General features: G+C 47.4%; 1 protein-coding gene across 6 annotated transcripts in view; it reads right to left on the reverse strand.

Moving 5' to 3' along the window:
* KDM6B (lysine demethylase 6B) overlaps positions 1-20,581 on the reverse strand; it is a 128,567-nt gene that overhangs the window by 91,532 nt on the left and 16,454 nt on the right. For 2 of the 6 annotated variants that reach the window (XM_073547051.1, XM_073547047.1), the window contains exons 1-2: positions 5,668-5,774; positions 5,082-5,150 (exon numbers count right to left, since the gene is read on the reverse strand). The gene's annotated coding sequence lies outside the window, so the exon portion shown is untranslated. Of the gene's footprint in view, positions 1-5,081; positions 5,151-5,667; positions 5,775-7,878; positions 7,958-20,581 lie in introns of those variants that run through there. The other 4 variants (XM_073547049.1, XM_073547045.1, XM_073547046.1 and 1 more) reach the window with 3 other exon arrangements.

Genomic DNA, 20,581 nt, shown 5'->3' on the forward strand with positions numbered 1-20,581 from the left:
CTAATCCCATCCTGTGTGATACTGGCTGCTGAGCCGTGTATCTAATCCCATCCTGTGTGATACTGGCTGCTGAGCCGTGTATCTAATCCCATCCTGTGTGATACTGGCTGCTGAGCCGTGTATCTAATCCCATCCTGTGTGATACTGGCTGCTGAGCCGTGTATCTAATCCCATCCTGTGTGATACTGGCTGCTGAGCCGTGTATCTAATCCCATCCTGTGTGATACTGGCTGCTGAGCCGTGTATCTAATCCCATCCTGTGTGATACTGGCTGCTGAGCCGTGTATCTAATCCCATCCTGTGTGATACTGGCTGCTGAGCCGTGTATCTAATCCCATCCTGTGTGATACTGGCTGCTGAGCCGTGTATCTAATCCCATCCTGTGTGATACTGGCTGCTGAGCCGTGTATCTAATCCCATCCTGTGTCATACTGACTGCTGAGCCGTGTATCTAATCCCATCCTGTGTGATACTGACTGCTGAGCCGTGTATCTAATCCCATCCTGTGTGATACTGGCTGCTGAGCCGTGTATCTAATCCCATCCTGTGTGATACTGGCTGCTGAGCCGTGTATCTAATCCCATCCTGCGTGATACTGGCTGCTGAGCCGTGTATCTAATCCCACCCTGCGTGATACTGACTGCTGAGCCGTGTATCTAATCCCACCCTGCGTGATACTGACTGCTGAGCCGTGGATCTAATCCCACCCTGCGTGATACTGACTGCTGAGCCGTGTATCTAATCCCACCCTGCGTGATACTGACTGCTGAGCCGTGTATCTAACCCCCTCCAGTGTGATACTGCCTGCTGTGTATCTAATCCTACCCTGTGTGATACTGACTGCTGAGCTGTGCATCTAATCCTATCCTGTGTGATACTGTCTGGTGAGCCGTGTATCTAATCCTATCCTGTGTGATGCTGACTGCTGAGCCGTGTATCTAATCCTATCCTGTGTGATACTGACTGCTGAGCCGTGTATCTAATCCTATCCTGTGTGATACTGACTGCTGAGCCGTGTATCTAATCCTATCCTGTGTGATACTGACTGCTGAGCCGTGTATCTAATCCTCTCCTGTGTGATACTGTCTGCTGAGCTGTGCATCTAATCCTATCCTGTGTGATACTGACTGCTGAGCTGTGTATCTAATCCTCTCCTGTGTGATACTGACTGCTGAGCCGTGTATCTAATCCCCTCCTGTGTGATACTGACTGCTGAGCCGTGTATCTAGTCCTATCCTGTGTGATACTGACTGCTGAGCCGTGTATCTAATCCTCTCCAGTGTGATACTGACTGCTGAGCCGTGTATCTGATCCTCTCCTGTGTGATACTGACTGCTGAGCCGTGTATCTGATCCTATCCTGTGTGATACTGACTGCTGAGCCGTGTATCTGATCCTATCCTGTGTGATACTGACTGCTGAGCCGTGTATCTAATCCTATCCTGTGTGATACTGACTGCTGAGCCGTGTATCTAATCCTATCCTGTGTGATACTGACTGCCGAGCCGTGTATCTAATCCTCTCCTGTGTGATACTGACTGCTGAGCCGTGTATCTAATCCCCTCCTGTGTGATACTGTCTGCTGAGCCGTGTATCTAATCCTCTCCTGTGTGATACTGACTGCTGAGCCGTGTATCTAATCCCCTCCTGTGGGATACCGCCCTCAGGCAGCGCAGCAGCTCTCCGTCCTTGCTGGAGCAGAGAATTCCTGGGATGCTGCAGACCATATGGCCGCCTGCTCCCCCATTCTCCCCCATGCTCGCGGTGACGCCCCGCCCTGGGCTATCAGGCAGGCTGCAGACATGCCGGGCAGGGCTATATGGGGCGCACGCATTGGCTGAGGGCTTCTCCGCTTACATGGAGACACATTTCTCTCTATATACATGGAGCCGGGGCGCCAATCCTTCCTAGCAACAGTCTCCCCGGCGCAGACGCCATTGGATGCCCGGAGTGTGACGACAGCTAGCCAGGGATTGGTGAGCCGGCTAGATTCCAGAACCTGAGTATCCACGGTAACAAGAAGAAGCGTTGCCTGGACTACAGAGGAATCCGCCCTGGTTGGAAGCGGCCAATCAGTATGGAGAGCTTAACCAGTGCTGTGCTGGATAATATTACAAAGCAACCTCACTGGCGTTAATCAATGGCTGGACGAGATGTGTGGAAGTGGGATGGCATCATGTGAAGCCTTACAACATCGCCCATTCAGGGCCAGCCGCGTCCGACTCCTCAGACTACACACCTTCCCTTACACGTGTTCAGCCGACAGCCGCTTCTCCCAACCCCGCACCCCGTCCACACAGGTGGAGGAGAGTTATCAATGGGAGAAACATTACGGTTGGAGCGTCCTCGGTGGCGGATACCTTTTAATGGCGAACTGAAAAGATCTAGTGATGAGCGAGTAGCATCGTTGCTCGATGTCCCCGAGCATGCTCGGGTGTCCTCCGAGTGTTTTGGCGAGCTCGGAGATTTAGTTTTTGTCATCTCAGCTGCATGATTTGTGACTGTAGGCTGCATTCACACATTCAGGTTTTTTCACGGGGGTTTTTACCGCGAAAACGCAAAAAAACAGCATCCCATGCATTCCTATGGGATTCCGCAATGCTGTGCTAATGCTGCGGATTTTCCCGCATCGGAAACCCATCACGGAAAAATCCACAGCATGCTCATTAATTTGCGGAATCGCGGAGATCCCGCACCCCTAGGAATGCATTGTTCTGCTTACTTTCCGCATGTGGCTGTGCCCAACATGCGAAAAGTAAGCAGAACATTTGCGGATGGTACCCACGGTCCGGAGGAGAGGAGACTGTCCTCCAGGCTCTGGGTACCATATCCCTGTAAAAAATAGAATTAAAATAAAACAAACAAACAAAAAAATTAAAATTCGGGTTATATTCACCTTCCGACGTCCCACGCAGCGTCCCCAGGCCTCAGCGATACACGCGGCAGCTCCCGTTCCCAGTGATGCATTGCGCCAATGACCTTTGCTGACGTCATGTCTTGCAATGCTGTAGCCAACTCGCGAGACCGCGACGTCATCAAAGCTCATTGCCGCAATGCATCACTGGGAACGGGACCTGCCAGAGCATCGCTGAAGCCTGGGGACGCTGCGGGACGTCGGAAGGTGAGAATATGACGATTTTTTATTTTTTTTAAATTATTTTTAATATTAGATCTTTTTACTACTGATGGTGCATAGGCAGCCTCAATAGTAAAAAGTTTGGCGAGTGTGACCAACCTGTCAGTTTTCCAAGCGATGCTACAGATCACTTGGAAAACGCTAGCATTCTGCAAGCTAATTACGCTTGCAAATCGCTAGTTTTTCCGCAGAAAAATTGCGGGAATTTAAAATGCAGTTTTCCCGCGGAATGCAATTCCGGAATTCTCGCGGTATCTTCCGCGGGAGTTCCGCTACGTGTGAACTTAACTTTAGACAGGCAGATTACATGTGAGGAATGGCAGTTTGTTAGGGAATTCCCACATGTATGAAGGTGCAAAGATATATTTTTCAAAATTCATGTAATTAATGGAGAGAGGGCATTCTCCTCCAGGCCTCACGGTCCGCCCCCTCCAGGGCTCCCGAGCAGCCCCCTCCAGGGCTCCCGAGCAGCCCCACACTTCTAGTGGCAGATTCAAACCCTCTTCCCTTCACTCCCATCAATCTACATAGAAGGCTTCATTCATGTACGGCCACCTTTCCACAACATCTACTCCTTTCCGGAGTTCAACACCGGGGTCAGGGGACCCCCATTCTGCTATTACTGGGGGGGGGGTTACCAAGCGCCCATAGAGAAGCACAGCTGCTTTCTAGCCATCCTTACTCCCATAGAGAAGCACAGCTGCTTTCTACCCATCCCTGCGCCCATAGAGAAGCACAGCTGCTTTCTACCCATCCCTGCGCCCATAGAGAAGCACAGCTGCTTTCTACCCATCCCTGCGCCCATAGAGAAGCACAGCTGCTTTCTACCCATCCCTGCGCCCATAGAGAAGCACAGCTGCTTTCTACCCATCCCTGCGCCCATAGAGAAGCACAGCTGCTTTCTATCCATCCATGCGCCCATAGAGAAGCACAGCTGCTTTCTACCCATCCCTGCGCCCATAGAGAAGCACAGCTGCTTTCTACCCATCCCTGCGCCCATAGAGAAGCACAGCTGCTTTCTACCCATCCCTGCGCCCATAGAGAAGCACAGCTGCTTTCTACCCATCCTTGCGCCCATAGAGAAGCACAGCTGCTTTCTATCCATCCCTGCGCCCATAGAGAAGCACAGCTGCTTTCTATCCATCCCTGCGCCCATAGAGAAGCACAGCTGCTTTCTATCCATCCTTGCGCCCATAGAGAAGCACAGCTGCTTTCTATCCATCTTTGCTCTGCACTACACCGGCTCGCTGGCAAGGAACATAAATGTCAGAAGCCACAGACAAGATGGTTGGAGGCAGCTGAGAATAGCGATCCCCAGGTTATGAGGTGTGCCCTCCTTAAAGTGGTTGTTAATTTGTTTTCAATGATCACAAATTATTTGTTGACCCGTCCAGGTCTGAGCGCTATGACCGAAATATTAGGGCTCACCGCTCCTTCATCTACGGAGCTTAATCTTAAAAGGAGCTTTGTGATCCCATCATCCCGTGCTCTCCTGTCTGTATACTCTGCTTTGCTTCCTCCCCTGCCCAGGAGCTGTAGAATGATCAGACCATATTCCTGCATGGTCAGACACAGCCATTACACAGTACACAGCTGGGGCACATTTATAAGATTATCTCAGCACAGGAACATTTCATTTAAACACATCCATTTGTGGAAATTATTATTATTATTCAAAGATCTAGTGAATAACATGCAGTTTTGTTAGCATAAAATCCATTTAAATTTTATTAATAGAAATCTCTGGAGTTTGAATGTCTACGAGTCCAGTGGGCGGTCCCATGACTGTGCAGGCAGAGATACCTGTCAATCATCAAGTAGGACCACCCACTGGACTCATCTGCCTAAAAACACCAGAGATTTTACTGAATCTTTTCCCACAAACCTGTTAGTCACCCCGCTGAGCTCCTCTACCCCAAATGCAAAATGTACACGGTCATACTTACAGTCTGGTTGTATCCTATTAGCGGCACATGCGGGGGACAAGGCTTCACAGCGCTCTCCGAGCCTCGAAACTGCAAGAGGAGAACAGAGTAAATAATCAGACAGCGTGCAGGGGGCGGAGCTACACCTCAGTGTTCTCACCGCTGCAGGCAGGTTCACCCTCTGGTCTCTACTGTACTGTGTACAGCACAGGTCAGAGGTTAACTTGGTATCAACGCCAAAATACCAGCTACCGTCACTGCACATGTCCCCATGCCAACACTTCGTGGCCTTTACTGTGACACCTCAGACATGTTATCACTGAGGTCCAATGACATGTAAAAGTATTCACCCCCTTGGCTTTTTACTTATATTGTTAAGTTACAACCTGTGTGTAAGTATTTTTGTAATCTGATTTGCGTGTGATGCACCAGCACTAAATAGTCTCAGTGACGTGAGAAAGATATAGGCAAAAATTACATTTATGGGACCAAATAACTAAAAATTGGCATGTGCATATGTATTTACCCCTGTGCGATGAAGCCCCTAAAAACTTCTGGTGCAAGCAATTCCCTTCAGTATTATGGAGTGGCCTACTCAAACACTGACCTTAATCCAATGGAGAATCAGTGGGCAGACGTGGAGATCGCTGCTCACCAGAGGAAACATCTAACCTGAAGGAGATGGAGCAGTTTTGTCTTGAGGAATGGGCAAAACTCCCAGAGACAAGATGTGGAAAGCTCCTAGAGCCGTGTTTCTAAACTCCAGGCCTCAAGAGCCACCAACAGGTCGTGTTTTCAGGATTTCCTTAGTATTACCCAGGTGATGCTGTTAATGCTTGAGCAGGTGATGAAATCCTGAAAACTTGACCTGTTGGTGGGTCTTTAGGCCTGGAGTTGAGAAACACTGTCCTAGACACTTATCCAAAACGACTGCAGCTGTAATTGCTGCAAAAGGAGGCTCTACAAAGTACTGACTTTAGGGGGCTAAATAGTTATGCACACTGAAGTTTTCATCTATTTTGCCCTATTTGTTGTTTTTTCACAATAAAAAGAAAAACAAATGGTCACAATTGTTAGCATGTTCTGTACATGGACTGATGGAAAATGCCAAGGAGGTGAAAACTTTTGCAAGTCACTATGTACAGTGCGGGTTGATTTGGTGACAAGGAAGATCTGCAAGAACTTATAATTCAATGATATGACCAGGCACACCGCTCAGCAGCCAGCGTCACGCACACACCCCAGGATTAGATACACTGCTCAACAGACCGTATCACACAGGAGGGGATTAGATACACCGCTCAGCAGTCAGTATCACACAGGATAGGGTTAGATACACAGCTCAGCAGTCAGTATCACCCAGGATAGGATTAGATACACGGCTCAGCAGCCAGCATCACGCACACACCCCAGGATTAGATACACTGCTCAGCAGTCAGTATCACACAGGAGAGGATTAGATACACAGCTCAGCAGTCAATATCACACAGGATAGGATTAGATACACAGCTCAGCAGTCAGTATCACACAGGATAGGATTAGATACACAGCTCAGCAGTCAGTATCACACAGGATAGGATTAGATACACAGCTCAGCAGTCAGTATCACACAGGATAGGATTAGATACACAGCTCAGCAGTCAGTATCACACAGGAGAGGATTAGATACACAGCTCAGGAGTCAATATCACACAGGATAGGATTAGATACACGGCTCAGCAGTCAGTATCACACAGGATAGGATTAGATACACAGCTTGGCAGTCAGTATCACACAAGATAGGATTAGATTCAAGGCTCAGCAGACAGGATAGGATTAGATACATGGCTCAGGAGATGGTATCACACAGGACAGGATTAGATACATGGCTCAGCAGTCAGTATCACACAGGATAGGATTAGATACACGGCTCAGCAGTCAGTATCACACAGGAGAGGATTAGATACACGGCTCAGGAGATGGTATCACACAGGACAGGATTAGATACACAGCTCAGCAGTCAGTATCACACAGGAGGGGATTAGATACATGGCTCAGGAGATGGTATCACACAGGACAGGATTAGATACATGGCTCAGCAGTCAGTATCACACAGGATAGGATTAGATACACGGCTCAGCAGTCAGTATCACACAGGATAGGATTAGATACACGGCTCAGCAGTCAGTATTACACAGGAGAGGATTAGATACACGGCTCAGGAGATAATAATAATAATAATCTTTATTTTTTTTATATAGCGCTAACATATTCCGCAGCGCTTTACAGTTTGCACACATTTTCATCACTGTCCCTGATGGGGCTCACAATCTAAATTCCCTATCAGTATGTCTTTGGAGTGTGGGAGGAAACCGGAGTGCCCGGAGGAAACCCACGCAAACACGGGGAGAACATACAAACTCCTTGCAGATGTTGTCCTTGGTGGGAATCGAACCCAGGACTCACCACTGAGCCACCGTGCTGCCCAAGGAGATGGTATCACACAGGACAGGATTAGATACACAGCTCAGCAGTCAGTATCACACAGGAGGGGATTAGATACATGGCTCAGGAGATGGTATCACACAGGACAGGATTAGATACACGGCTCAGCAGTCAGTATCACACAGGAGAGGATTAGATACACGGCTCAGGAGATGGTATCACACAGGACAGGAATAGATACACAGCACCACACACACCGGGATTAGATAAATAACCACTCTACAGCATTATTACTACATCATTCAGGAATACAGGGATTCTCCTACAATCATAGCCCCATTCCTAGATCTGAGAACAATGACAGCAGTCACCAGCAGTGATAGTGCGGCCTCACCTCGGCCTGGGCCCTGACTGCGGCCTCTCCGGGGACCTGGGCTGTAGTGAGTTGGGGAAGGCCAGGACACAGCTAAATTGCTGTAATTAAGACCAGGCTGGGAGGACCAAGCCCCGGCCATGGAGAGGTGAGGCTGCAGAGTCAGAGCATGTTCACACAGGGGATGTCACCTCCACCATTATATTGATGTAAGTTTGGATGAATTTGCTGAGGACGTCGTCTTGTCCCACCAAGACTCTTCCCGTACTATTATGCTCAACCCCGAGTTGCAAGGTAGAATAAAAGTGATGTCAATTATTCAGCGTGTACTCCCCCCATAAGGCCGGATGCCCACGATCCGGACGCCGCACATGTTCACTGCGTCCAAAGCGCTGCCGTCTATTCAACGCACGTGAATCTGCATGTGATCACTGAGCCGTGCGGATTCACCGCATCCAATACATTGTACGGGTGAGATTTATCGCCTCTCCGCAAGATAAGTAGACAGGCTGCGGTCTGGAAAGATGCGCTGCATGTCCGTCTCTGCGGGTGAGCCGCGAGCGTCTGTGGACCCGGAGTGGACATGGGATTTCTTGAGATTCCATCCGCTATGCTGTTACATCGGGACGCTGCAGGTTTCACGCTGCACAAGTACACATCTTGTCTGCAACTTTCAGTCCGGCGACTATTTTAGAACTGTGATTTTGCTGTAAATCCGGAGATGAACCATGAAACGAGAAAAACGGATCAATGAATATGGAATGCGCACACCTAAATCAAATGTATACCAAGCAAAGCAACTTCATTACCCCAAAGCACAGAAACATTTAAAAGTGAAAGACAACAGCCCTGTGTCCATAGAAGCTGTGCAACAAATGATAAGCATAAAATGCCAATATAGACTATCACAACAATCACATGTGATACCACAAGATATTATCAAAAAGGGCAGATGGAGAAATGTCATAGCTAAGCATGGTGACCATCAGAGTGAATATATATGGCCATGAGTAAAAACACACATGCACTAACAAAAGAGCAGATGTGGGCGTCCCCACACAGGATGCGGTACCCAAGTCAGATAAGGCCCCTCTAGCTCAAAGCAACCCAAGGCTGGGAAAACGAAATACCTGGCTGCCAAAGTTAGCTCAGGAAAGAGGCTCTATAAGTAGCTGGGACCATGTGCAAAGTAACACCCATGTAGGGCAACCAAAAAATGGTCTTTAGGCACCTGACATGAGGGTCCTCATGAGGAAGAAAAAACCATGTGGGAGCAAGCCAAGGAGGGATGGCGGATGGCAGTGGCATCAAGGAACATGGGTGTGGGGAGGCCTCACGCGTATCGCTGCAAGTGCAGCTTCATCAGGTGAGGTGCTGGTTGGTGGGGAAAAGAATATATAAATTTGGAGTGGGAGACAAGTCGCACGCAGGTCGCAGGAGCTACCAGCAACAAAAATTCCGTAAGTGGTCATTAGCTGTGATATCACCATAACAGGTTATTAGCTGTGAGGTCACCATAAGTGGTCATTAGCTGTGATGTCACCATAAGAGGTCAGTAGCTGTGATATCACCATAAGAGGTCATTAGCTGTGATGTCACCATAAGAGGTCAGTAGCTGTGATATCACCATAAGAGGTCATTAGCTGTGATATCACCATAAGAGGTCAGTAGCTGTGATATCACCATAAGAGGTCATTAGCTGTGATGTCACCATAAGAGGTCAGTAGCTGTGATATCACCATAAGAGGTCATTAGCTGTGATGTCACCATAAGAGGTCAGTAGCTGTGATGTCACCATAAGAGGTCATTAGATGTGATATCACCATAAGAGGTCATTAGCTGTGATGTCACCATAAGAGGTCAGTAGCTGTGATATCACCATAAGAGGTTATTAGCTGTGATATCACCATAAGAGGTCATTAGATGTGATGTCACCATAAGAGGTTATTAGCTGTGAGGTCACCATAAGAGGTCATTAGCTGTGATGTCACCATAAGAGGTCATTAGCTGTGATGTCACCATAAGAGGTCATTAGATGTGATGTCACCATGAGAAGTCAGTAGCTGTGATATCACCATGAGAGGTCATTAGCTGTGATATCACCATAAGAGGTCATTAGATGTGATGTCACAATAAGAGGTCATTAGCTGTGATGTCGCCATGAGAGGTCATTAGCTGTGATGTCACCACAACAGGTCATTAGATGTGATATCACCATAAGAGGACAGTAGCTGTGATATCACCATAAGAGGTCATTAGCTGTGATGTCACCATAAGAGGTCATTAGCTGTGATATCACCATAAGAGGTCAGTAGCTGTGATATCACCATAAGAGGTCATTAGCTGTGATGTCACCATAAGAGGTCATTAGCTGTGATATCACCATAAGAGGTCATTAGCTGTGATGTCACCATAAGAGGTCATTAGCTGTGATGTCACCATGAGAGGTCAGTAGCTGTGATGTCACCATGAGAGGTCAGTAGCTGTGATGTCACCATGAGAGGTCAGTAGCTGTGATGTCATCGTGTGTCTGCCGAGGTCGTATAGTCATTGGTGGACGGATTTAATCAAAATTGCAAATTTGGGAGGTGATTGATCAAACATTTTTCTCAAGATTAACTAAACCTACAAAAATGTCACCATGGCCAGTTGGGACAAAACACCCCTAAGCCAATATATATAAACTAAAAAGAAAGCACCTTTATGTTTGGCTGTATTATACTCTGAATACACTGTCTTTTTAGATTACTGTTGCAATAAAGTTTATTATCTTTTCTAAAGTGACCCCTATTTTTTTTTTCTAATTCCTACAGTAATTTAATCTATATAGGAGTGATCTTACTTGGATCTCTTATATTGACGTTATACTTTCTCTTTTCTTTTTCGTTTATATTTTTCTCAAGATTTCTGGAGTAAAAAGGTTTGAAAAGTTGCAAATTTTTTTGCACGACACAGTATCACACAGGAGAGGATTAGATACACGGCTCAGCAGTCAGTATCACACAGGATAGGATTAGATACACGGCTCAGCAGTCAGTATCACACAGGATAGGATTAGATACACAGCTCAGCAGTCAGTATCACACAGGAGAGGATTAGATACACAGCTCAGCAGTCAATATCACACAGGATAGGATTAGATACACGGCTCAGCAGTCAGTATCACACAGGATAGGATTAGATACACAGCTTGGCAGTCAGTATCACACAAGATAGGATTAGATTCACGGCTCAGCAGACAGTATCACACAAGATAGGATTAGATACACGGCTCAGCAGACAGTATCACACAAGATAGGATTAGATACACGGCTCAGCAGTCAGTATCACACAGGATAGGATTAGATACACAGCTCAGCAGTCAGTATCACACAGGAGAGGATTAGATACACAGCTCAGCAGTCAGTATCACACAGGATAGGATTAGATACACGGCTCAGCAGTCAGTATCACACAGGATAGGATTAGATTCACGGCTCAGCAGACAGTATCACACAGGATAGGATTAGATACACGGCTCAGCAGTCAGTATCACACAGGATAGGATTAGATACACAGCTCAGCAGACAGTATCACACAGGATAGGATTAGATTCACGGCTCAGCAGACAGTATCACACAGGAGAGAATTAGATACACGGCTCAGCAGTCAGTATCACACAGGATAGGATTAGGTACACGGCTCAGCAGTCAGTATCACACAGGATAGGATTAGATACACAGCTTGGCAGTCAGTATCACACAAGATAGGAATAGATACACAGCTCAGCAGACAGTATCACACAGGATAGGATTAGATACACGCCTCAGCAGACAGTATCACACAGGATAGGATTAGATACACAGCTCAGCAGTCAGTATCACACAGGAGAGGATTAGATACACAGCTCAGCAGTCAGTATCACACAGGATAGGATTAGATACACAGCTCAGCAGTCAATATCACACAGGATAGGATTAGATACATGGCTCAGCAGTCAGTATCACACAGGATAGGATTAGATACACAGCTTGGCAGTCAGCATCACACAAGATAGGATTAGATTCAAGGCTCAGCAGACAGTATCACACAGGATATGATTAGATACACGGCTCAGCAGTCAGTATCACACAGGATAGGATTAGATACACAGCTCAGCAGTCAGTATCACACAGGAGAGGATTAGATACACAGCTCAGCAGTCAGTATCACACAGGATAGGATTAGATACACGGCTCAGCAGTCAGTATCACACAGGATAGGATTAGATACACAGCTCAGCAGTCAGTGTCACACAGGATAGGATTAGATTCACGGCTCAGCAGACAGTATCACACAGGATAGGATTAGATACACGGCTCAGCAGTCAGTATCACACAGGATAGGATTAGATACACAGCTCAGCAGTCAGTATCAGACAGGATAGGATTAGATTCACGGCTCAGCAGACAGTATCACACAGGAGAGAATTAGATACACAGCTCAGCAGTCAGTATCACGCAGGATAGGATTAGGTACACGGCTCAGCAGTCAGTATCACACAGGATAGGATTAGATTTACGGCTCAGCAGACAGTATCACACAGGATAGGAATAGATACACAGCTCAGCAGTCAGTATTACACAGGATAGGATTAGGTACACGGCTCAGCAGTCAGTATCACACAGGAGAGGATTAGATACACAGCTCAGCAGTCAGTATCACACAGGATGGGATTAGATACACAGCTCAGCAGTCAGTATCACACAGGAGAGGATTAGATACACAGCTCAGCAGTCAGTATCACACAAGATAGGATTAGATACACAGCTCAGCAGGCAGTATCACACAGGATAGGATTAGGTACACGGCTCAGCAGTCAGTATCACACAGGATAGGATTAGATTCACGGCTCAGCAGACAGTATCACACAGGAGGGGATTAGATACACGGCTCAGCAGTCAGTATCACACAGGATAGGATTAGATTCACGGCTCAGCAGTCAGTATCACGCAGGAGAGGATTAGATACACGGCTCAGCAGTCACTATCACACAGGATAGGATTAGATACACGGCTCAGCAGTCAGTATCACGCAGGAGAGGATTAGATACACGGCTCAGCAGTCAGTATCACACAGGATAGGATTAGATACACGGCTCAGCAGTCAGTATCACGCAGGAGAGGATTAGATACACGGCTCAGCAGTCACTATCACACAGGATAGGATTAGATACACGGCTCAGCAGTCAGTATCACGCAGGAGAGGATTAGATACACGGCTCAGCAGTCACTATCACGCAGGATAGGATTAGATACACGGCTCAGCAGTCAGTATCACGCAGGAGAGGATTAGATACACAGCTCAGCAGTCAGTATCACACAGGAGTGGATTAGATACAAGGCTCAGCAGTCAGTATCACACAGGATAGGATTAGATTCACGGCTCAGCAGTCAGTATCACACAGGATAGGATTAGATACACGGCTCAGCAGTCAGTATCACACAGGATAGGATTAGATACACGGCTCAGCAGTCAGTATCACACAGGATAGGATTAGATGCACAGCTCAGCAGTCAGTATCACACAGGATAGGATTAGATTCACGGCTCAGAAGACAGTATCACACAGGATAGGATTAGATACACGGCTCAGCATACAGTATCACACGTGATGGAATTAGATACATTAGGGATGGATACATAGCCTGACAGACACCAGGTCCCCTAGTGGGATCCGCAGGATTCAGCTGCCACGTCGCCCATCTTGCTGCACACTGTGCAATTTTTTGCATCAAATGTTTGGAAATCTTTAATGAAGCTTCATCGCCGGTTGTCAGGGCACCATAGGTGTTTTCAGGGGTCAAGGAAAATAAGTTTTTAAAAAAATGGTCCCGTCCTATTCTTCTTAGCTTGGTGTAACAGGACCTTACTATACACATACATTTCAGGGCTATATTATGGCCTCAGTGGCCTACTAGATGAATAGAGTCCATGGGGAGCACACACTCCAGGGTCAGACACAAGGAAACAGCAGACACCATTGTGCACCTCTCCTTTGTCTGCTGTACCCGGGACTGGGAGCAGTGTGTCTCTGCACCACCATCTAGTGGCTGCATCCTGGAACTATATACAGGCGATGGAAAGGTCTCAGTATTGTCCTCATCTATATATATATAAAACTGAATGTATGTATGTGTGTATCAACAACCAATCACGAAGCATCTTTCATTTCACCAGAGCTGTTCAAAAGAAGCTGAGCTGTGATTAGTTGCTATGAGTAACAGTTTTCCTTGCAACCAATCACTAAGCATCTCATTTCACCAGAGCTGGTTAAAAGAAGCTGAGCTGTGATTGGTTGCTATGAGTAAGTTTTCCCACTTGACAACACCTCAGCAGACACTGACATGGTGGGAGAAATCTAGCATCCCTGGAAACATAAGCTCCCAGCCATTGTCTGCCCCCCTGAAAGGAGCAGAGAGCATTTTGGTTTTGACCCTAGGCCTCTCTTAAATGGATCTCCGGTATGGAAGTTAGGACCGTTCCACTCAGCTCTGTGGTTCTGACCCCAGGGTCTCTTAAAGGGATCATTGGTATGAAAGTCAGGGCAAATCCACTCTGCGCTTGGTACTGTCCCCAGGCTCGCTTAAAGGGAACTCCTGTATGCAAGTCCGGGCAAATCCACTCAGCACTCTAGTTCTGATCCCAGGCTCTCTTAGGGATCCTCAATATGGAAGTCAGGGAAAATCCACTCAGTGCTTTGGTACTGACCCCAGGCCTCTATTAAAGGGATCTCCGGTATGGAAGTTAGGACCGTTACACTCAGCGCTCTGGTTCTGATCCCAGGCTGATGGGATGAAGTGGGATATTAGTGGTAGTAGTCCGGTGGCTCTGGCTGATGGGATGATGTGGGATATTAGGGGTAGTAGTCCGGTAGCTTTGGCTGACGGGATGATGTGGGATATTAGGTGTAGTAGTCCGGTGGCTCTGGCTGACGGGATGATGTGGGATATTAGGGGTAGTAGTCCGGTGGCTCTGGCTGATGGGATGATGTGGGATATTAGGGGTAGTAGTCCGGTAGCTTTGGCTGACGGGATGATGTGGGATATTAGGTGTAGTAGTCCGGTGGCTCTGGCTGACGGGATGATGTGGGATATTAGGGGTAGTAGTCCGGTGGCTCTGGCTGATGGGATGATGTGGGATATTAGGGGTAGTAGTCCGGTAGCTTTGGCTGACGGGATGATGTGGGATATTAGGTGTAGTAGTCCGGTGGCTCTGGCTGACGGGATGATGTGGGATATTAGGGGTAGTAGTCCGGTGGCTCTGGCTGAGGGGATGATGTGGGATATTAGGGGTAGTAGCCCGGTGGCTCTGGCTGACGGGATGATGTGGGATATTAGTAGTCCCGTGGCTCTGGCTGATGGGACGATGTGATATATTAGTGGTAGTAGTCCAGTAGCTCTGGCTGACGGGATGATGTGGGATATTAGGGGTAGTAGTCCGGTGGCTCTGGCTGACGGGATGATGTGAGATATTAGGGGTAGTAGTCCGGTTGCTCTGGCTGATGGGACGATGTGGGATATTAGGGGTAGTAGTCTGGTAGCTCTGACTGACGGGACGATGTGGGATATTAGGGGTAGTAGTCGTGTGGCTCTGGCTGACTGGATGATGTGGGATATTAGTAGTCCGGTGGCTCTGGCTGACGGGATGATGTGTAATATTAGGGGTAGTAGTCCGGTGGCTCTGGCTGACTGGATGATGTGGGATATTAGGGGGAGTAGTCCGGCGGCTGTGACGGGATGATGTGGGATATTAGGGGTAGTAGTCCGGTGGCTCTGGCTGACTGGATGATGTGAGATATTAGGGGTAGTAGTCCGGTGGCTCTGGCTGATGGGAAGATGTGGGATATTAGGGGTAGTAGTCCGGTGGCTCTGGCTGAGGGGATGATGTGGGATATTAGTAGTCCTGTGGCTCTGGCTGATGGGACGATGTGGTATATTAGTGGTAGTAGTCCGGTGGCTCTGGCTGACGGGATGATGTGGGATATTAGTAGTCCGGTGGCTCTGGCTGATGGGACGATGTGGGATATTAGGGGTAGTAGTCAGGTAGCTCTGACTGACGGGATGATGTGGGATATTAGGGGTAGTAGTCAGGTAGCTCTGACTGACGGGACGATGTGGGATATTAGGGGTAGTAGTCCGGTGGCTCTGGCTGACTGGATGATGTGGGATATTAGTAGTCCGGTGGCTCTGGCTGACGGGATGATGTGGGATATTAGGGGTAGCAGTCCGGCGGCTGTGACGGGATGATGTGGGATATTAGGGGTAGTAGTCCGGTGGCTCTGGCTGACTGGATGATGTGAGATATTAGGGGTAGTAGTCCGGCGGCTGTGACGGGATGATGTGTTATATTAGGGGTAGTAGTCCGGTAGCTTTGGCTGATGGGATGATGTGGGATATTAGGGGTAGTAGTCCGGTGGATCTAGCTGACGGGATGATGTGGGATATTAGGTGCAGTAGTCCGGTGGCTCTGGCTGACGGGATGATGTGGGAAATTAGGGGTAGTAGCCCGGTGGCTCTGGCTGAGGGGATGATGTGGGATATTAGGGGTAGTAGTCTGGTAGCTCTGGCTGACGGGACGATGTGGGATATTAGGGGGAGTAGTCCGGTGGCTCTGGCTGACGGGATGATGTGGGATATTAGGGGGAGTAGTCCGGTGGCTCTGGCTGACGGGATGATGTGGGATATTAGTGGTAGTAGTCCGGTGGCTGTGACGGGATGATGTGAGATATTAGGGGTAGTTGTTATGAACGGGTAGCCGAGGAGGAAATAAAAAACAATACAAGCTAAGTCTCAGAAAACCAAAGAGGTTGGTAACTATGAAAACTGCAGAACCCTGATCCTAACACGCAACTAGCAGCAGTCGTGGAGCGTTCCTATGGTGGTCCTAGACGCCTCGTAACAACCGGAGAACTAGATAAGCCTAAAGCAGGAAAACTAACTGCCCTAGAGCAGACCGCAAAAGAGAGACAGCCCCCCCACATGTATTGACGGTGAAAAAAGATGAAAACACAAACAAAGGCAGGAAAATAGGCTGAGCAAACGATGGGGCCCGACAAACTAGAAAGGACAGGAAAGGAAAGACACTGTCTGCAGTCTGCCAAAAAACCCTACAAAATGTCCAACACAACTGATAGCAAAATTAACCCTGAAGTTACTAGACTTCTCCCACTATATCAGCACTCTGAAATATTCTGAGACAGAGCAAAAAGAGGCCAATCTAATAAGGGACAAAAAAAAGGTAATTTGGCAAATAAGAGTGGAAATTCAGCACAGCCTAGCCGCGCTGGCTGACCACACAAAAAACTAAAAAGACCAACAAGAGCAAGTGTGAACATTAGCAAAAAGCAAAATTATCTTTGAGAAGACTGGAACAGAGCTGAGTCCTAGCTGAGCCCTAGACCTGAGAAGCAAACTGAATCACCAGCACCTGGATAGGGCATTGGCTGTCTTATATCCAGTCAGATACTCCAGAGATCCAATCATTATCTTCCTCACCAGGTGGCTGATCACTACCACTCAAGCGAACCTCACTACCTCCTGTCACCACCAGAGGGAGAACGGAAGGGGAACTCTCAACTGGAGGAGCAGAAAATGAGCTCATAACAGTACCCCCCCTTGAGGAGGGGTCACCGAACCCTCATCCATGCCACTAGGCCGATCAGGATGGGCCTGGTGAAAAGCACAAACCAATTTATTGGCATGAATATCAGAGGCAGAGACCCAAGAATTATCTTCCTGGCCATAACCCTTCCATTTGACCAAATACTGGAGTCTCCGTCTAACCAAACGAGAATCCAATATTTTCTCTACCTCATATTCCATATTGCCTTTAACCAACACAGGGTCAGGAGGTGCCGCCACAGGAGCTACTGGCTCAACAAACCTCTTCAGCACTGATTTGTGAAATACGTTATGGATTTTGATCGTAACTGGAAGAGCCAATCGAAAAGAAACAGGATTAAGAATTTCCAAAATCCTATAAGGTCCAATAAATCTTGGCTTAAATTTTGGAGATGCATCCTTCATAGGAATATTCTTAGACGACAACCAAACCATATCACCTACTTTAAACCGGGGACCAATGGTCCTATGCCGGTTGGAAAAACGCTGGGCCTTTTCCTGAGAGACAATTTATCCACCACTTGGTCCCATATCTGCTGCATTCTCACAACCATAGTGTCCACACCTGGGCAGGACGAAGATTCTACTTGCCCTGAAGAGAATCGAGGATGAAACCCAAAATTACAGAAAAAGGGTGACATCAAGGTGGCAGAACTAGCTCTATTGTTCAGTGCAAATTCGGCCAAGGGCAAAAATGAGACCCAATCATCTTGATAAGCAGATATAAAACATCTTAAATAAGTCTCCGAGGTCTGGTTTGTTCTCTCAGTCTGCCCATTGGTCTGGGGATGAAACGCGGAGGAGAAGGATAACTGAATTCCCAGATTGGAACAAAAGGCTTTCCAAAATCTGGAAACAAACTGGACCCCTCTATCGGACACAATGTTCTCAGGAATCCCGTGTAACCGAACCACCTGTTGTAAAAACAAGGGTACCAACTCAGCGGAAGATGGTAACTTTGAGAGTGGTACAAGATGGACCATCTTCGAAAATCTATCACAAATTACCCAGATAACAGTCATTCTCTCAGAGACAGGAAGATCAGAAATAAAATCCATAGAGATATGGGTCCATGGCCTCTTGGGCACCGGCAGGGGCATCAGCAACCCACTAGAACGAGAACAGGGTTTAGACCGAGAACAAGTCCCACAGGACTGTGCAAAATTCCTGACATCACGAGATAAGGCAGGCCACCAAAACGACCGACTCACCAAATCTCTGGTACCAAAAATACCTGGATGACCAGCCAATGCGGAGCAATGGACTTCAGACATCACTCTCTTTCTCCACTGGTCCAGAACATACAATCTTCCCATAGGGCAACGCTCAGGTTTATCCTCCTGAAATTCCTCCAGGGCGCGTCTCAAATCGGGCAAAATGGCAGAAAGAACCACCCCCTCACCTAGGATAGTAGTAGGCTCGGTCACATTAAGAGAATCAGCAAAGAAACTCCTAGAAAGGGCGTCTGCCTTAAGATTCTTAGTGCCCGGAAGAAAAGAGACCACAAAATTAAAACGCGTGAAAAACAAGGCCCATCTAGCCTGTCTAGGATTCAAGCGTTTAGCCGACTCCAGATAAGTCAGATTCTTGTGATCGGTGAGGACCACAAATTGATGTCTAGCTCCCTCCAACCAATGTCTCCACTCCTCAAATGCCCATTTCATGGCCAACAATTCCTGATTCCCTACGTCATAGTTGCGTTCAGATGGGGAGAACTTTCGAGAAAAGAAGGCACAGGGATTCATCTTAGAAGTCACAGGGTCTTTTTGGGACAAAACAGCTCCTGCACCAATCTCAGAAGCATCTACCTCCACCTGAAATGGAAGTGAGACATCAGGTTGCCGTAAAACTGGAGCTGAAGTAAACCTCCGCTTAAGCTCCTGAAATGCTGAGACAGCCTCAGGAGACCAATTCAGCACATCAGCGCCCTTCTTGGTCAGATCAATCAGTGGTTAGACAATACTAGAAAAATTACCTATAAATTTACGATAGAAATTAGCAAAACCCAAAAACTTCTGAAGAGCCTTCAAAGAAGTAGGCTGAACCCAATCATAAATGGCCTGTACCTTGGCCGGGTCCATTTCAATAGTCGATGGAGACAAGATAAAACCCAAAAATGAAATCCTCTGTACACCAAAGAGACATTTCGATCCCTTAACAAACATGGAATTCTCCCTCAAAATCTGAAACACAGTCCGGACATGTTCCACATGAGAATCCCAATCACTAGAAAAGATCAAAATATCATCCAGATAGATGATCAAAAGCTTATCCACAAAGTCTCGGAAAATATCATTCATAAAGGACTGGAAGACAGAAGGGGCATTGGAGAGCCCAAAAGGCATCACCAGGTACTCAAAATGTCCCTCCGGAGTATTAAACGCCGTCTTCCATTCATCCCCGTGCTTGATGCGAATAAGATTATACACCCCCTGAGGTCAAGCTTAGTAAACCAGCAGGCACTCTTAACTCTGGAGAATAGATCAGAAATCAGGGGTAACGGATATTGATATTTATCCGTCATCTTGTTAAGGGAACGATAATCAATACACGGTCTTAATGAACCATCTTTCTTGGCCACAAAAAAAAACCCAGCACCTAAAGGTGACGAGGATGGTCTAATATGACCCTTCTCCAATGACTCCTTAATATAGGATCGCATAGCATCATGTTCGGGTACAGATAAGTTAAAAAGCCGACCCTTGGGAAATTTACACCCAGGCATCAACTCAATTGCACAGTCATAACTCCTATAAGGGGGCAAAGACGCAGACTTACTCTCACTAAATACATCAGAGAATTCAGCCAGATAATCAGGAATATCATGAGACTGAGTAGAGGTCGAGAAAACAGGAGCGTCCCTAAGAACACACTGACAACCCCAACTCACCACAGACACAGATTTCTAATCCAAAACTGGGTTATGAGTTTGCAACCAGGGGAACCCCAGAACAATAATGTCATGCAAATTATGCAGCACCAAAAATCCACAACTCTCCTGGTGGTCAGGGGCAACTTGCATCATCACCTGGGTCCAAAACTGAGGTCTATTCTCCGCCAACGGAGTGGCATCAATACCCCTCA

This window comes from Dendrobates tinctorius, unplaced genomic scaffold (assembly GCF_039654945.1).
Source record: "Dendrobates tinctorius isolate UK_male_01 unplaced genomic scaffold, ASM3965494v1 ptg000151l, whole genome shotgun sequence".
NCBI classification, from domain to species: Eukaryota; Metazoa; Chordata; class Amphibia; order Anura; family Dendrobatidae; genus Dendrobates; species Dendrobates tinctorius.